This window comes from Cornus florida, unplaced genomic scaffold (assembly GCF_030987335.1).
Source record: "Cornus florida cultivar Cherokee Brave unplaced genomic scaffold, ASM3098733v1 CherokeeBrave_3.0.0_Hap2_Chr06, whole genome shotgun sequence".
Lineage (NCBI taxonomy): Eukaryota > Viridiplantae > Streptophyta > Magnoliopsida > Cornales > Cornaceae > Cornus > Cornus florida.
The window spans coordinates 106648269-106665330 of record NW_026775576.1 but is presented as its reverse complement, the minus strand read 5'-3'; positions in this window follow the sequence as shown (position 1 = coordinate 106665330).

Sequence of the window (17062 nt, the reverse complement as noted above, 5' to 3'; positions counted from 1 at the left end):
CGTATATCGCCTAGGATGGATAACTGGACAGTAGTTATTGTTCCCTGGTAGGTATAAGTACACATGACTGTATTATGTGCAATTTGCATGGTATCTTTACTCAGGCTGAGACAGACCTATTGGACTAGTGAGCATCCTATAGTGTGTACTTATACATATATGGACTACTCTAGTTATTGTTGAGCTATCTAGGATGTATCTACGTATCGAGTTTCTGTATGGATCGTAGTGGGATTGGACTTGCATGTAGGCCTGACCCACTCTCTTATTTTTCAGGTGCTCGTCAGTTCTAGGGTTAGAGCTTGGTCGTGCAGAGCAGATACAGACACTCATTCCTCTGACTACGTAGGACTATTTTCCATGTTTAGCTTGAGATTTTATTTCAGCTGTTTCAGTTTCAGTTTGAGATATTAATAGGGGTCCACGGGATGGATTCTCTAGTTGTATTTGTATTGGAAGTTTAGATGTACTAGAATGGTTCTTATTAATAAAATTTTATTCTGAGGAGTTCATTATTGGATTATCGTTTTGGTCTTCTTTCAGCAATTTTATTTATTCATATTTATCTTAATTATATTCTGTGTTCGATTATTACCTAATTGATTTGATATCCTCGGGTAATCGAGCGTGGACCTGGCAACCCGTATCCGGAAATCCAAAGGTATCACAATTGGTACCAAAGCACTCCAGGTTCAAGTGTCCTTAGGAGTGTCTTTCGTTATAGGACTTCCACGTTGCGTCTCTTAAAACTTACAGTCTTATTAGGATTCGTTATAATCTATTTACGGTTCGTTAGGAGGAACTGATGTCAATTATATTCTGTAGTTACAGAATGGTTGACACTGGGACGAGATTGGGTTCAAGGCGAAAGCAATTAAGACCCAAAAGAATAAAGGAGTATGTTGTCAGGTTCTTTGCCAGAAGCAGAACTTGGGATAGAAGGTTTAGTTCCAAGGTTGGCATTACTTAGAAAGTATAATCCAATGAAGTATTAAGATGTAGGTGTTAGGTCACCGCATATCGGGGCCAACACAACTTTAGTTAAAAAGGAGACAATCAAGGAGTAGGAGTCCGAAGAAGATTCTAAGGGAGGAGATTGCAGCGTATCCAAAAAAGCGGATACTACATTTTTAAGATGAAGGATTGCACAAGGGTGATCTTATTCACTAGTAGTATAGTGAATGATACTAGTAGAGTTGGTGTGAACCAATCTGCATATAGTTAAATTTTCGTATCATTTCTAAGGGAGATAGATAAAAAGGTACTCTTCAGGAGTTTGGGAATCAGATGGAGTTCTTATCAGAACGAAGCAATGATTTTATATCACGTTTTAGAGATTATGGGGATTAGGTTGTGACGTTCTAAGTTGTTTTATAAAGCCATGTTAGACGGTTTGTATTTTGCGTATAGGATGAGGGTTAAGTCTTTGGTTTTTGCTTAGGCAAACGAATGTTGTTTTTAAGCTATGTTGAACAGATAGGTTTCGAGGTTGGATGATTACCTACGAAACTATAAAAGGGGATTTTGTGAAACAATTTTGCAAGTTGAGTTCAAATGAGGTTTTCTTGTCTAGAATGGATGCTATCTGAGGTAGAATTATATTTTTGTTTTATTGTGTGTATCATACGTGTTTCATTTTTCATTAGTTATTCAAGATTTGGAATATGGTTTAGTTGGGAACACAAGTATGTAATCAGTCAACTACTGTTTTTAATAACATAGAGTAATAGCGCTATGTGCGCTAGGTTTGTGTGCATGTGGTCATCGGATTTGGTAGAAATATATAATTCTATCCAATTTATTTGACCTAGACATGAGTCATTATGGGGTGTTATTTGGGATGGGATAGTTAAACCATCGGTACAAGTCAAATAATCTAGTACGATTAGTTTGTCGTACTTTACGTTAGGTTTGGGATTTGTATCTTCTTACAACGTCTAAAAAATGGTGGTCGTTAATACTTTGGTATTCGTGAGGTTGTGGTAAATAATGACCACTGTAACACTATGATGGTTTATCATAGGTGTCGGAGGTGCAGAACATCTTCTTGGAAATTTCAGAAGGTTATTCCCAAGACGAAAGGAGGATTTAGTACTCGGTTAGGTACTTATTGGACTGACGCCTATTAAGGATAGTAGCTTGATTAAATCTTCATCAGTCTATTCTTAAGCAAGAATTTTATTCAGGAGGGTGTGTTATTGGAAGGAGTTGCCAGGATTGCATATCAAGGAGGGAGCAAAGTCTCTTCATTTGTATAACTAATATGGAATTTTTTTTTTTTTTATTTTTATATAGGTCATATGTCGTGACTATTAGCTATTGCTTGGGAATTGATGACTGTATGGAGGGGAAAAAAAAAGTTTCATATTCATTTGAAGCGAGACAAGGAATCAAATTGACATTTATTTATATTAAAGAAGTAGGGTGTGTTAAAGACAAGATGGTGAGACCGATCACCTATAATAAAGAAGAGGAGCACGGTGTGTGTGGAAAAGTCATAGCTAGTTAACTAGCAATGAAAAGAATTACCGGTTGATTTTCATTATCGGTAAGTTTATCACTGAGTAGTGATGCATGGATTCAGTTGCAGGGTTAGCTTTTGTCAATGCTCTAATTTAAACAATGGATGCAAACGCAAGCTAGTAGTACCAGACTAGGTGGTACTTTCTATAGACAAATGGGAAGGTGGATGTAAGGACTGAGGTTCACAACTCTTAGTTCTTTATTCATTTTGGTGGAACCAAATGTTTCACGGTATGAAGCAGATGAGTGAAATATTTATTAGTTCTTTAAATTGGGACAAAGTGATTTTGTTTCCCAGTCTAATATTTATTAGATAATTGAGATGGACCAGTAGAGATCACTAGATCCTTGCAGTCATTTTCTATACTGAAGTGGAAATGATAGAGCATTTTCACGTATTTAGTTAAGGGATTGCTGACTTTACAAAAGGGTCAGGATTCTGGTTGGGATACTGGTTGATTTCTAAATGAAATCAGCTCAATTTGTGGTTTTTCGAACTGGTAGGACATCAGTTCATATGAATAGAGTGGATTACAAGATGACTTAGATACATCAAGTGGTGATTAACACTTTATATTAAGTTCTGTCTGGTGGAAGGGAATATGGAAGTGGACGCTCTCAATAATCGATAAGATATTCAAATCTTTTAGTTAGTTGTTGCGTTATAATGACACTTGCTATTACCAGGGAAAGTGAAGAGGTCAACTTAGAATATTGGAGTTGACCTGGAGGTGGTGTTACTTTACTCAGTTAGAGCTTAAGGTACTGGAGGAGGCTTAGAAGTTCTGTAAATGTTGTCGGAGTGAACGAGATGTAAAAATTTGTCAAATCTTCTCAATGCACTCAGACGATTATAGGGTTCATAGAGATATCAAATATCTGTTCTAATGAACCAGTTGGTGTAAGGACATGTTTAACTTAGTATATCTGGATGGGTTAGATGACTATGTGTGATTTAGTTCATTGTTAAGTTTTTTTAAAAAAATCGGTACATGGTTGAATTGTCGGCATGGTTGATTTGCTAAAGTATAAGTAATACTTAAGGAGGCATGGTTGATTTGTCACAGACATGGTTGAATTGTCGGCATGCTTGATTTGCCAAAGTATAACTAAATATACTTAAGTAGATATGGTTGATTTGCCACAGACATGGTTAAATTTTCGGCATGGTTGATTTACCAAAGTATAACTAAATATACTTAAGGAGGCATGGTTGAATTGCCCAAGTAAAAATAAATATATTCGTACTGGCATGGTTGAATTGCTAAAGCATAATTACAATTGCTTTGATAAATTCGTTATTGGCTGTTAGTATTGCTTATATATTAGCATTACCAACTTGTTAGCACTGGATGTATATGAATGTTGTGCGAATATCCTATAGAACTTAGAGGAATAGGGATCGTTACCCGTAATTAAATATTGGGTAAGATTGAGTCGTTGTTAAATACAACCTAAGAGTTGTACATTAGTGGTGTTTCTTAAATATAGGAAACTTGTTTATTGTTGGATGCATTGGAATTCGGTGGAGCTTATACACAGAGGCTGAGTCCACACGCGAACGGAAAGAATTTTAAAAGCAAATAATTAAGAGTTTCATAAATTCCGAGGACGGAATTACTTTTGTTAGGGGGGAAGAATGTAATACCCCTAGTTTTCAAAAGGATATAATTGGGATTTAATTTTTATTTTATTGAATTTTAGGTGCTTACGTGGCTATGCATTGTTATGGTTCATGATATATGTGAAATTAAATTAAATGTTTAATTTTGTGAATGCTTAAGTGTTTTGTTTTCGTTAAGTGTTGAATTATTATTTGATATTTGATTTTTGTGTGTATTTTATTTTATTTTATTTTTAGTTTAAAATGATGGATTTGGATAGTAGTGAAAGACCAACAGTAGGTCTCATAAACTACTTGAATAGAGATTGGAGATGGGTACGAGTAATTCCCATATATGGTTGGTTATATATATATATATATATATATTAGAGAATATAGATTATTATTATTATTCGTTGTTTATCTTAATGATAATAATGATAATTTTATGTTACTAGGTTATGTATATATTAATAAGAAATTATATGTATATAATTAGATAATACGTACAGGGCAGTATATGTATACGTAATTGTATTTTATTTTATTTTCTTTTCTTTTCAGCCGACTTAGTATTGGGTAGGGATTAGGGTTTGGTTTAAACCTATATATATTTGTAGTCTTGTCTGTCTTAGGGTTCATAAACCTTATTCACGCCACCTTATAAACGTGAGTGGTAATAGAGGAGTAAGAGAAAGAACAGAGAGGAGATAAGAGAAATCCTGTTACCGGAGAGAGGGTTTGGGCAAAATAATTAGGCTGAACTGAGAAGGGGTATTGGATGCTTACTCGTGGGTTAAACCTAGGGTAACAAAGGAGTTGACGACAATCAGAGGTCGCTGGAAATTCTAGACAGAGGATGGTTAAAAATTTCAATTCAAAACCTAGAGGTAAGTCTCTATTCTGTCGTTTTCCCTTAAACCTGTGTTCTATGCATGCCTAGGTAGACTCCAGGGCTTTAATTAATGCTAAAACATATCCGTGATGCTTTTTTAAAATGGAATTTGCTTCATTGTGTTAAGTTGTTTTGAAAATTCTTAAACCGTTTAATTGAATTCTTCTGTATATGTTGTTAAACCTTGTTTAATTGAGATTGTTGCTGCATGTTGATGTCTTTAAAATAATCTGGGACACTGAATGAACATTAGAACAAGTGCTTAAAAGATTATAGAGGGCTTGGGAATCGCCGGAGGTGAGGAAAATGAAGCAGATACGTGAAACGGCTTCAAGGAATGAGAGAGCAGGCTCCCAAAAGAAGGGAGCCAGCTCCCTCATCAATAGAGCCAGCTCCAAGGAGTATAGAACCGACTCCTGGCTGCATAGAGCATGTAATACCCCTAATTTTAAAAGGATAGTCTCGGTAATTTGTTTAATTGTTTTCTGTTTATTAATTATTTTTGGTTCATTATTCATTATTTTTGGTTCATTAATTGTTTTGAGTTTGTGTTTTAATTGACTTTTTAATGATTTGATTTAGTTGACTTATTTGTGTTATTTAAGTTAATTGTTTTAATTATTTATTTGGCTTTACATTCTCTGTAAATTGTATGTTATTTTCTGTTTTACGGTTAACTTGAATTTTTATTTGTTTCTTTAATTGAATTAGTAGTTAACTTGGAATTTTTATTGTTGACTTAGTAATTACATGTTTTAATTTGTGACTAGGTATAAAAGTGTGGTTAGGGTTTTAGTTCTGTTTAGGTTTAGGTTTATGGAGCCGACAAGGTTTATAACCTAGGTTGAGTTTATGGGCCTCGTTTCAGACGGTAGGTATAATTGGACTTAGGGTTTTGGTTGCCTATAAATACATAAGAAAATTCTGCTTAGGGAACAAAATAATACAACCAAAACAGGTTGAGTTTATGGGCCTCGTTTCAGACGGTAGGTATAATTGGACTTAGGGTTTTGGTTGCCTATAAATACATAAGAAAATTCTGCTTAGGGAACAAAATAATACAACCAAAACACGTCTGTGGAATTAGAAACGAGGAACGGAGGAAGTTGCAGTAGGAGTCGCCGGAGATTGTAGAAGACAACGTAGAGATTTTAACAAAATCTCAAAAGGCAAGTTCTAACCTTACTCTCTCCCTTATACTCGTGTTCTTTGCATACTCAATGGTTCCAGGATGAATTGCAGGTTTAAAAATAAAAGACGTTGTCTGTGTCATGTTTAGAGTGTAACTGAAACTGAATTTGGTTTAAAACTTGTAAACTGTTTAACTTTGAACTATCTTATTTAATTCTTGGTTTAATCCATATTAGTAGCATAATAAGGACTGAGTTAAGGACTGGAATCTTCTAGGATTAATTGAAACTCTCTGAAACCTTCTACTGTGAAGTGTCGGAGGCGTAAACGGCGACCGGAGAGGAAAACACGAAGAAGAGGAGGGGGAGAGCCGGCTCCTATTGGATTGGAGCCGGCTCCCCTTGGACTGGAGGCGGCTCCAATGGTCTAGGAGCCGGCTACAGGGCCATTGGAGGCGGCTCCAATATTCTGGAGCCGGCTCCCGGTTGTTTATGCGTGAGTTTTGATTCTGTGGGTTGTTTTTCCAAATTTTTTTCAGTGATTAGGCTTCCTAGTGATTGTTTTAATGTGTTTATTGGTGAATGAATACTGTAATGGGTGATTTAGGAGTGGTCTAGGGTAAACATAAATATGCAAAGACCAGATTATATAAAATTGGACACAAAGCGTTAACCATTAGGATTACATGGAGTTAATTACGAAGGTCTTGTAGACTGTGTAGATTTGGAGTTTCTAATTTCTTAGTTATATTAGAAATTTTCTGTGAGAGCTTGTCCACTCGAATTATATGTTCATGACAATAGAAACTATGCTAAAATTTATATTTCACTGAAACTTAGTTGATGATTAAATTTAACGGTTGGTGCGGCAAGTTGTTGGACAGGAAATTATAAGTATAATAGATTACTTATATTTATTCTGCATGCTATGGATGTGAGTGGGAAAATATCTATTTAGGCTCTGTTAATTCTATGGAAACTGGGAATAGGTTATCATTATAAAGAAAGCCCTGTATGATCAAATTATGGATTCTGAATTGGCTTACTTAAGCATGTTGGTTAATCTGTTCTAACATGTTTAGTTTGGACTGTTGGTATTGACATTTATATGGTCATTATTTTGTCAACTGTGCATGTAAATAAGCATGTTGATTATCTATTTCAATATGCATAGTAAGGAGTAGTTGACATTGATATTTATATTTTCAATGTGAATCAATTATTGGTATTTTTAAGAATGGTTGCTAATGCATTCTATTATGTTTAGTATGGAATTGTTGATATTGTTGTTATAATTATCGATGCTTTATCAACTATTGGACGGATTGGATTGTATGTACCGGTATGGGACGGTGACATACTAGGTTGGATTAGCTCAAATTGCTAAGTCCTACCTATTTTGGAGTAAGGGCACGGGTTATAAACTACAATCCTCCTTATATATATAAGTCGGTACGGTTGATTACGCCGAGTGACTTACTGGATTTCTGGTGGATGGATAGAAACGGAGTTTAGATATATTTTTATGTTACCGTGTCATGAGCTTGAGTCTCAGGGTCGACGGTTAGGGTGCGTATATGCAGTTGGATGTGTAGCTGACTGTGAAGGTTGAGGTATACCCTGTTTAGGTTTAGGTACTCGTACCCACTCAGGTGCGTATTGTGTGATGCCTTCTATCCAGGTTGAGACCCCCTTCATGGCCTAGCGAGAGTCCAGTAGTGTGGATATATTTATGTACGAATTATTAGTTATTGTTGAACTATTTAGTATGTACATGTGTATCGAGTCTCTGCTTGGATTGTAGTATGTTAGAACTTGTTCGTGGGCCTGACCCACTCCTATTTTTCAGGTGTACGTCAGTTCCAGGCTTGAGCTTGTTCGTGCAGAGCAGAGACGATCTTCCATTCTACCGAAGATGTAGGGTTTCTTTCCAGATCTTGGATTTGGGTTTTATCTTTTATTTTACTTTCATTTAGTGTGAGATTTTTATTAGGGGTCCACTAGAGATGGATTCCCGAGTTGTTCAAATTATGGATATTTGGTTTATCAAATTTAAGTATTTAATTATTTAAGGATTTTCTTTTAGTTTCTTTTCAGCTTTAAACTTTTTTTTTTTTAAGTCATTTTGTATTCTGTGTTCGCTATAAAATATTAATTGTTTGATACTCCCTCGGGTTTGGGCCTGGGCCTGATCAACCCGTGTCTCGGATCCGAGGGGTATCACAGAGCAGGCTCCCTAAGTTAGGGAGCTGGCTCCCATCCTAAAGGAGCAGGCTCTCAACTTGTGAGAGCCTGCTCTCGCCCAGAATTGCGTATAGTTGGGTTTTAAGGCGTTGTTTGGATTGTGCAGGGTGTTTTAACTTCGTTTAAACTATTTTAAATGATGTATATGATTCTCATAGACCTGTAAAAGATAGGAAAACAATAATTCATAAATGGATTAAGGGATGGATTGTGTAAAATTAGGAAAAAAAAATCCTACATGTTGTACTTTGGTTGTTAATCAGCTTACACATTGGAACTTGGAGATTCATTTATATGTGATTCAATATTGATTAATCATATTTAAATAGAGTTTTAAGTATAGTGAATTACTTGAAATTAACTATGCTTGGTTTGGATTAAATCGGTATATAATTTGCGATTAATTGCATCAATTATGGTACTGTTTGGAGGATTAAATGCTTAGACTTATTTTATCCATCTAAAGGACTACGAAAGGATTTTCAAATCTTATATTGGATGTATAATTTGGTTATACACATGTTAGACTTTATTTATGCTAATTTTGGAGTATAATTGATGAGTTACTTATTCCTACTTTGTCAATTATACGGATTTGTGTTTTGTATGCACCGGTATGAGATGGTGGCATACTAGGGATGGATTAGTTAAAAATATTAAGTCCTACCTATTTGGAAATAAGTTGGATTAACTATAAAAGTTAAGTCCTACTTATATATGTGTATATGCACTGGTATGGGATGGTGGCATATTAGGGAGGGCTTAGTTCAAAACACTAAGACCTACTTATTCTAGGGACGGATTAATTCAAATACTAAGTCCTACCTAATTTGGATTGAGGTATAGATTAACCATAAAGGTTAAGTCTAACTCATGCTTGTGTCATGTCAATAAAATAATTGAATGACCTACTTTGGTTTCTGGATGGATTGTTATACATATATCAGGCTACTATACCAGATGGATGAAATTTTATATTAAGAGTATACGGACTTTATATATTTATGTTATGGTGCCATGGTATGAGTTTGAGTCTCAGGAACATGGTTAGAGTGCGTATATCGCCTAGGATGGATAACTAGATAGTAGTTGTTGTTCCCTGGTAGGTATAAGTACACATGACCGCATTATGTGCAATTTGCATGGTATCTCTACTCAGGCTGAGACAGACCTATTGGACTAGTGAACGTCCTATAGTGTGTACTTATACATATATGAACTACTCTAGTTATTGTTGAGCTATCTAGGATGTATCTGCGTATCGAGTTTCTGTATGGATCGTAGTAGGATAGGACTTGCATGTGGGCTGACCCAATCTCTTATTTTTCAGGTGCTCGTCAGTTCCAGGGTTAGAACTTGGTCGTGCAGAGCAGATACAGACACTCATTCCTCCGACTACGTAAGACTATTTTCCATGTTTAGCTTGAGATTTTATTTCAGCTATTTCAATTTCAGTTTGAGATATTATTAGGGGTCCACGGGATGGATTCCCGAGTTGTAATTGTATTGGAAGTTTAGATGTACCAGAATGGTTCTTATTAATAAAATTTTATTCTGAGGAGTTCATTATTGGATTATCGTTTTGGTCTTCTTTCAGCAATTTTATTTATTCATATTTATCTTAATTATATTCTGTGTTCGATTATTGTCTAATTGATTTGATATCCTCGGGTAATCAGGCGTAAGCCTGGCCAACCCACATCAAGAAATCCCGGGGTATCACAGTTTTCCTTTCAAAACTCTCTGTATCACGTCGTCTCCACTGTTACGTGATTAGGGTTCTAAAACCCTTGGTAGACTCATACATGTATATATATAGGCCAATAAGTTTACCATATTAAGAGACGGAAAACTAAAAGAGAAATAAAACTAGTCGGCAAAAACTTAATTACCTAAACAGAATATAAAACCCTAATTAAACATTTAAGGAAGACAAAAAATTAAATTTCCACATCAGCATACATTAATGAAAACAAATAATTTAAAAACAAATAATTTAACTAAATAAAAATAATTAAACAAATAATTTAATTTAAATAAAAACATCAATAATTAAATTAAATATAAACCACAACTAAACAAACAGGCCAATAAACAAATAAGCCAATAACATGCAATGAAACATTAATTAAGATACCGAGACTATCCTTTTAAGATTAGGGGTATTACATTCTTCCCCCCTAACAAAAGGACCGTTCTCGAAATTCGCTCTTACCTTCTTCCAATATTTCAAGAAACTATGAGCGAATGACATCCTCTCATTCCCAAGTAGACTCAGCCTCATTGTGATGACTCCACTGAACACATACCAAAGGGATAACCTTATTACGAAGAACTTGATCCCGACGGTCGACAATACGACACGGTGGCTCCAAATATGTTACATCCGGCTGCAACTCAATCTCCCCAACATCAATATACTGATACCAATCCTCATTTCGCAGAAATTTTCACAACATGGAAACATGGAACATATTGTGGACGCGATCCATATTATCCGGAAGTGCCAACCAATAAGCTACAGTGCCAACTCAATCCGTAATATGGATCGACGAATCGTGGTGACAACTTCCCTTTCTTCCCAAAGAGCATTACTCCTTTCAGAGGAAACACTTTGAGTAAAACCTAATCCCCAACCTGAAACTCCAACGCACGAGTACGACGATCTGTATAACTCTTCTGTCTACTCTGGGTAGTGCGCATGCGATCCCTAATAAAAGCAATCTTTTTAGATTTATCCTTAATGAACTCAGGACCTAAAAATTTACTCTCGCCAACCTCCATCCAACAAACAGGCGATTAACACGGTCGACCGTATAATGCCTCAAATGGTGCCATACCAATAGTCTTCTAGAAATTATTGTTATACGCAAACTCCATAAGTGGCAAATAATTCTCCCAGTGGCCTTTGAAATCAAGAACACACGAACAAAGCATATCCTCCATGATCGGATTAAGCTCGGTCTGTCCATCAGTCTGAGGATGATAAGCAGTGCTAAGATACAACTCTGTACCCAAAGTTTGCTGAAAACTCTTCCAAAACCCTAACACAAAACTCGAATCCCTATCCGATATAATAGACAACGGAATGCCATACAACTTTACAATCTCAGTAATGTAAAGTCTCGCCAGCTGCTCCGAAGTGAAGTCAATGCGAATAGGCAAGAAATGAGCTGATTTAGTCAATCTATCAACGATGACCCAAATGGAATTGTGATCCTTAAAGGAATTAGGCAATCCCTCCACAAAATCTATAGAAATGCTATCCCATTTCCACTCCGGTATCGGTAGTAACTGTAGAGCTCCTTGCGACCGCTGATGATCAATCTTAACCATCTGACAAGTACTATACCGAGAAACAAAAATAGCAATGTCCTTTTTCATACCTGCCCACCAAAACTGCTGCTTCATATCCTGATACATCTTGTCTGCTCCTGGATGAACAAAAAACTCAAAATGGTGAGTCTCTGTCATTACATCTTTCCTCAAATCATCAGCAGAAGGTACCACTAAACATCCCTTATACCTCAGACCTCCATCAGTCCCTACATAGTAAAATAGAACCTCTTTAGATGTTATCTCTGCAATTTTGTTAATGTACTGCTGATCCGTGAGTTGCGCCTTCAAAACTTTGTGAATAATAGCAAATGTAACTACCATGCAAGACATGAAAGCATCCGATAACTCATTCACCATCTTCAAAGCATTCCACTCAGTGGTGAATAAAGCAGAAAGACTAGCAGCGGGTCGGCGACTGAGTGCATCTGCCACCACATTTGTTTTTCCTTGGATGGTACTGTATAGAGAAATGTTAATTTTTCACAAACTCTAACCATCAACGATGTCTCATATTCAGCTCCCGCTGAGTGAACAAATACTGTAAACTCTTGTGATCACTAAACAACCTGAACGATTCTCCCAACAGATAATGCCTCCAAATGCGTAAGGCAAATACCACTGTTGCTAACTCCAAATCATGTGTTGGATAATTAAGCTCATGAGGCTTAAGCTTTCGAGATCCATAAAAAATTGGTCGCGCCTCCTGCATCAAAACACATCCAAGACCTTACAAAGAAACATCTGTGTAAACAAGATACTTAATCTCGCTCTGTGGAATAGACAGAACCAGTGCAGAAGTCAACTTGCGTTTTAGCTCATCGAAAGCTTTCTGATAGTGTTCATCCCACACGAACCGTATACCCTTTTTAGTCAGATGAGTGAGTGGTCCCGCTATCTTTGAGAACCCCTAGATGAACCTACGATAATATCCTGCCAATCCGAGGAAACTACAAATCTCGGTAGGTGAAGTAGGCTGTCCCCACTCAACCACTGCTGAAAGATATTCCCCTTTCTGACACCACGTGACCCAGAAACTTCACTTCCCGCTCCCAAAAATCACACTTCTCGAACTTGGCATATAACTGGTGCTCACAAAGCATCTACAAGACTATGCAAAGATGCCTAACATGATCGTCCTCTGATTTTGAATAAATCAAAATGTCATCAATGAAGATAATGACAAATTGATTTAAATAAGCCCTGAAGACTCTGTTCATTAAATCCATGAAAACTGCTGGTGCGTTAGTCAATCCGAACGGTATGACACGAAACTCATAAGAACCATATCTAGTAAGAAATACTGTCCTCGGAACATCTTGCTCCTTAACCCGGAGTTAATGATATCCAGAACGCAAATCAATCTTAGAGAAGTATGTAGTTCCCTTCAATTGATCAAAAAGATCATCAATCCTAGGCAAATGGTACTTGTTACGAATAGTAACCTTGTTTAACCACCTGTAATCTATACACAGGTGAAGCGAATTATCCTTCTTCTTCACAAATAACACTGGTGCTCCCCAAGGTGAAGTACTCCTACGAATAAAGCCTTGGCTTAGTAATTGTTGAATCTGATCCCTCAGCTCTCGCATCTCTACTGGTGCTATCCTATATGGTGCCCTAGCAATAGGTGTAGTGCCTGGAGCTAAGTCAATCACAAAGTCTATCTCGCGACTAGGTGGCAACCTTGGAATCTCCTGAAAAACATTCAGAAAGTCCTATACAATTGGTATGTTATCCAATGCTATAGAAATCTCCTCCTCCGTTTTCTCCTCCATATGGAACAAATAAGTGCTAGTGACCCTGTTAGAATGTGGCATAGCAACGACGTACACATCCTGACCAGGTATGGTGAACACAATAGACCTATCATAATAATTAACTTGGGCATGGTAGTATGATAACCAATCCATCCCAAGTATCACATCATAAGTGTGCATGTCCAGGACCAATAGATTGGCTAGAAATCTGAGTCTACCAATATCTAGTGTCTCAAGCCCATCATTCTCATGAAAAATGACAGTATCGCCAAAAGGTGTAGATATACCCTGAGATCTATCGCACACTTATGTCACCACTAAACTATATCCCAAAGGTTCAGAATACTCTGTAGAGTAAAATACGTAAGGTAAACAAAATACTTCGAAATCTACTCACTTTTAGATTATCGCTCTATCATGGGAATTCTTCCTTTGAAATCAGACTTACCATATTGATTTACACAACTTCATTTATAAACTTCTTGGTAATCGTCCAGTCTCAACACAACATTCATATAAGCAAATATTTGTTTAGCCTGTCAAAAACAAATCACTCCACTGTGATAATCCTTTATTATCGCAACATACACATTCCAATACAGTTTAGTAAAACCATATGTGTAATCATCACTAAAATGTTCTCATAAAACACAAGAGAAAAACCAAAACCACCAGTTCACTTTATTAAGAACTTCTTTAAACCAAAATCTGTCCAAAAGAAAATCGTAAAATATTCTTTAACATAGTACTAGTGTACGTGATCAAATCCGTACTACGCTACCTCCACTACTACTAGTAATTAAAGTTATTCTTAAAAGAGCCATCCTCCTTGTGATTCGGTACCCTCCTGCTTGGATGACCCGATATCTCCTTATTTAGGACACTGCCTGGAAGTGTGGCCATACTCTCCAAAAGTATAGTAAGTACCCCTAAAAGTACCAAACAACCTACTCTGCTGGTTAGACTGTGTCTGATCCCGTCCTGCCTGTGGTCCCTCATTCTGCTGTCTTTGAGCTAACCCAGGACATTGGTTGGATGTATGCCCAAAATCTTCGTAGGCAAAATAATGACTTTGAAACTCATTCTACACCGCTGGTACTGCTTCGAGTGTTAGCTGAACAATAGCTGACTCCGAAGTGCCGCTTTTACGCCTGCAATTACAGCCTTAGCAATGATGTAAACTAACTGAGGAGAATACTCTGGATTCCTGCCCTGATTGTAGCCCCGATCTTGAGACCTTTGAATCTGCTGTACATCCTCATGTTCGATGCGCAACTGACCACCTTCCTCCTGAAGCCTAGGTAGTTGTTGCTTCCCCTCCATGTGCTGACGCCGTAGGCGATCTTGCTGCCTACGTGCCGCTCTCCTTTGTCAACTATTTCCTTGCATGTTCTGTCCTCTTCCAACGTTAATCATTCTATTAATACAGAAAGACAGACATTAATACAATTTAAATAGACCGTAAAAGAATACTACAAATCCTAAACTTAAGCTTTAAACAAGAGAATACGCTATACAGAAGTCTTATACAATAGAATCCTAGAAACACTGAACCTGGAGTGCTCTGATACCAACTGTGATACCCCTCCTTTCTAGAGCCACGAGTGATCAAGTCCGAGCACAGACCCAAGGGATACCAACCAATTAATATGTAAATAAGCACAAAATACAAAACTAAAAGAAGAATAAGATAATAGGCTGAAAGAATTCTAAATTAAAAATCCTCAAAATACTATTATTAAAATCCAATAATCTAAAACCTCCATTTAATTTAACAGCCCAGGAATCCATCTAGTGGACCCCTAATAAAATCCCAAACTGAAAAGGAAACAACTGAAACAAAATATAAAGCTAAGCATGGAAAGCAGTCCTACATAGTCAGAGGAGTGAGTGTCTGTATCTGCTCTGCACGACCAAGCTCTAACCCTGGAACTGACGAACACCTGAAAAATAAGAGTGGGTTAGGCCCACATGCAAGTTCTATCCTACTATAATCCATACAGAAACCCGATACGCAGATACACCCTAAATAGCTCAATAATAACTAGAATAGTCCATATATGTATAAATACACACTATAGGACACTCACTAGCCCAATAGGTCTGTCTTAGCTTGAGTAGAGATACCATACAAATTGCACATAATGTGGTCATGTGTACCTAGACCTACTAGGATCAACAACTATATCCAGTTATCCATCCTAGGCGATATACGCACCCTAACCATGGTCTTGAGACTCAAGCTCATACCATGGCACCATAACTATAAATATATAAAGTCCGTATAAGCCTAATACAAAATATCATCCATCTGATATAATGACCTAACATATGTATAACAATTTATCCAGAAACCAAAGTATGTCATTCAATTATTTATTGACCTAACACAAATACGAGTAGGACTTAATCTTTATAGTTAATCCATACCTCAATCCAAAATAGGTAGGACTTCGTGTTTGAACTAATCCATCTCTAGTATGCCACCGTCTCATACCAGTGCATACAATCCTCCAAATAACATAACTAATAAAACAGTAATAGGTATTCACCAACCATTCTCCAAGATATGCATAAATAAAGTTTAAAACATATATAACAATATTAGGCATTCATTATAAAACCTAAAAATCATATTCCAATCCTTTAAATAGTTAAAATAAATCTAAGCATTTAAATCCTCCAACCCGTCCATAAATTGACACAGTTTACGGCAAATTAAATATCAATTTAATCCATACCAAGCATAGTTAATTTCAGATAATTCACTATACTTATAACTCTATTGAAATATGATTAAACAGTATAAAATCATATACAAAAGAATCTCCAAGTTCTAGTAAATAAATTAATTAACAAAACAATGTGCAACATGTAGGTTTTTCCTTAAATTCATATTGCTCCATTCTTTAACCCATATATGAATTAATGCTTCCGCATATTTTTACAGGTCCATTGCAATTTCTTACATTATTTAATGCAATTTAAACGGATTAAAAACACCCTGTACAGCCCAAACAAAACTTTAAAATCGCTAATACGCGTTTCTGGGCGAGAGCAGGCTCTCACAAGTTGAGAGCCTGCTCCAAAACAGTGGGAGCCTGCTCTAAGGAGTTGAGAGCTGGCTCCACACTCTTGGGAGCCAGCTCTATCATTGAGGGAGCTGTCTCTCTCTCCCTATGAGCCATTTCACCTATTCTGATCATCTTCTTCGCCTTCGGCGATATCCAAACCCTCTGTACTGCTTATATTTATGTTATTATAGTTCAATCTCAGTCCCAGATTAATCATAAAATATTATTATACAACAACGAACATGAATTAAACACAAGCTTTTAAACCAACGGCAGCAAGATTTAATTTCAACTTCGATCAACCCCAAACCAGTTTGATTCAACGAGATCAAATACAGTTTAAACATGCATAAATATATGTTTTAACACTTATTTAAACCCTGGAGTCCACCTAGGCATGCACAGAACACAGGTTTAAAGGAAAGAGTTAGAATAGAGACTTGCCTGTGAGACTTTGAATAAAAATCTCAACGCCGTCTTCCTAGATTTTCCCAGCG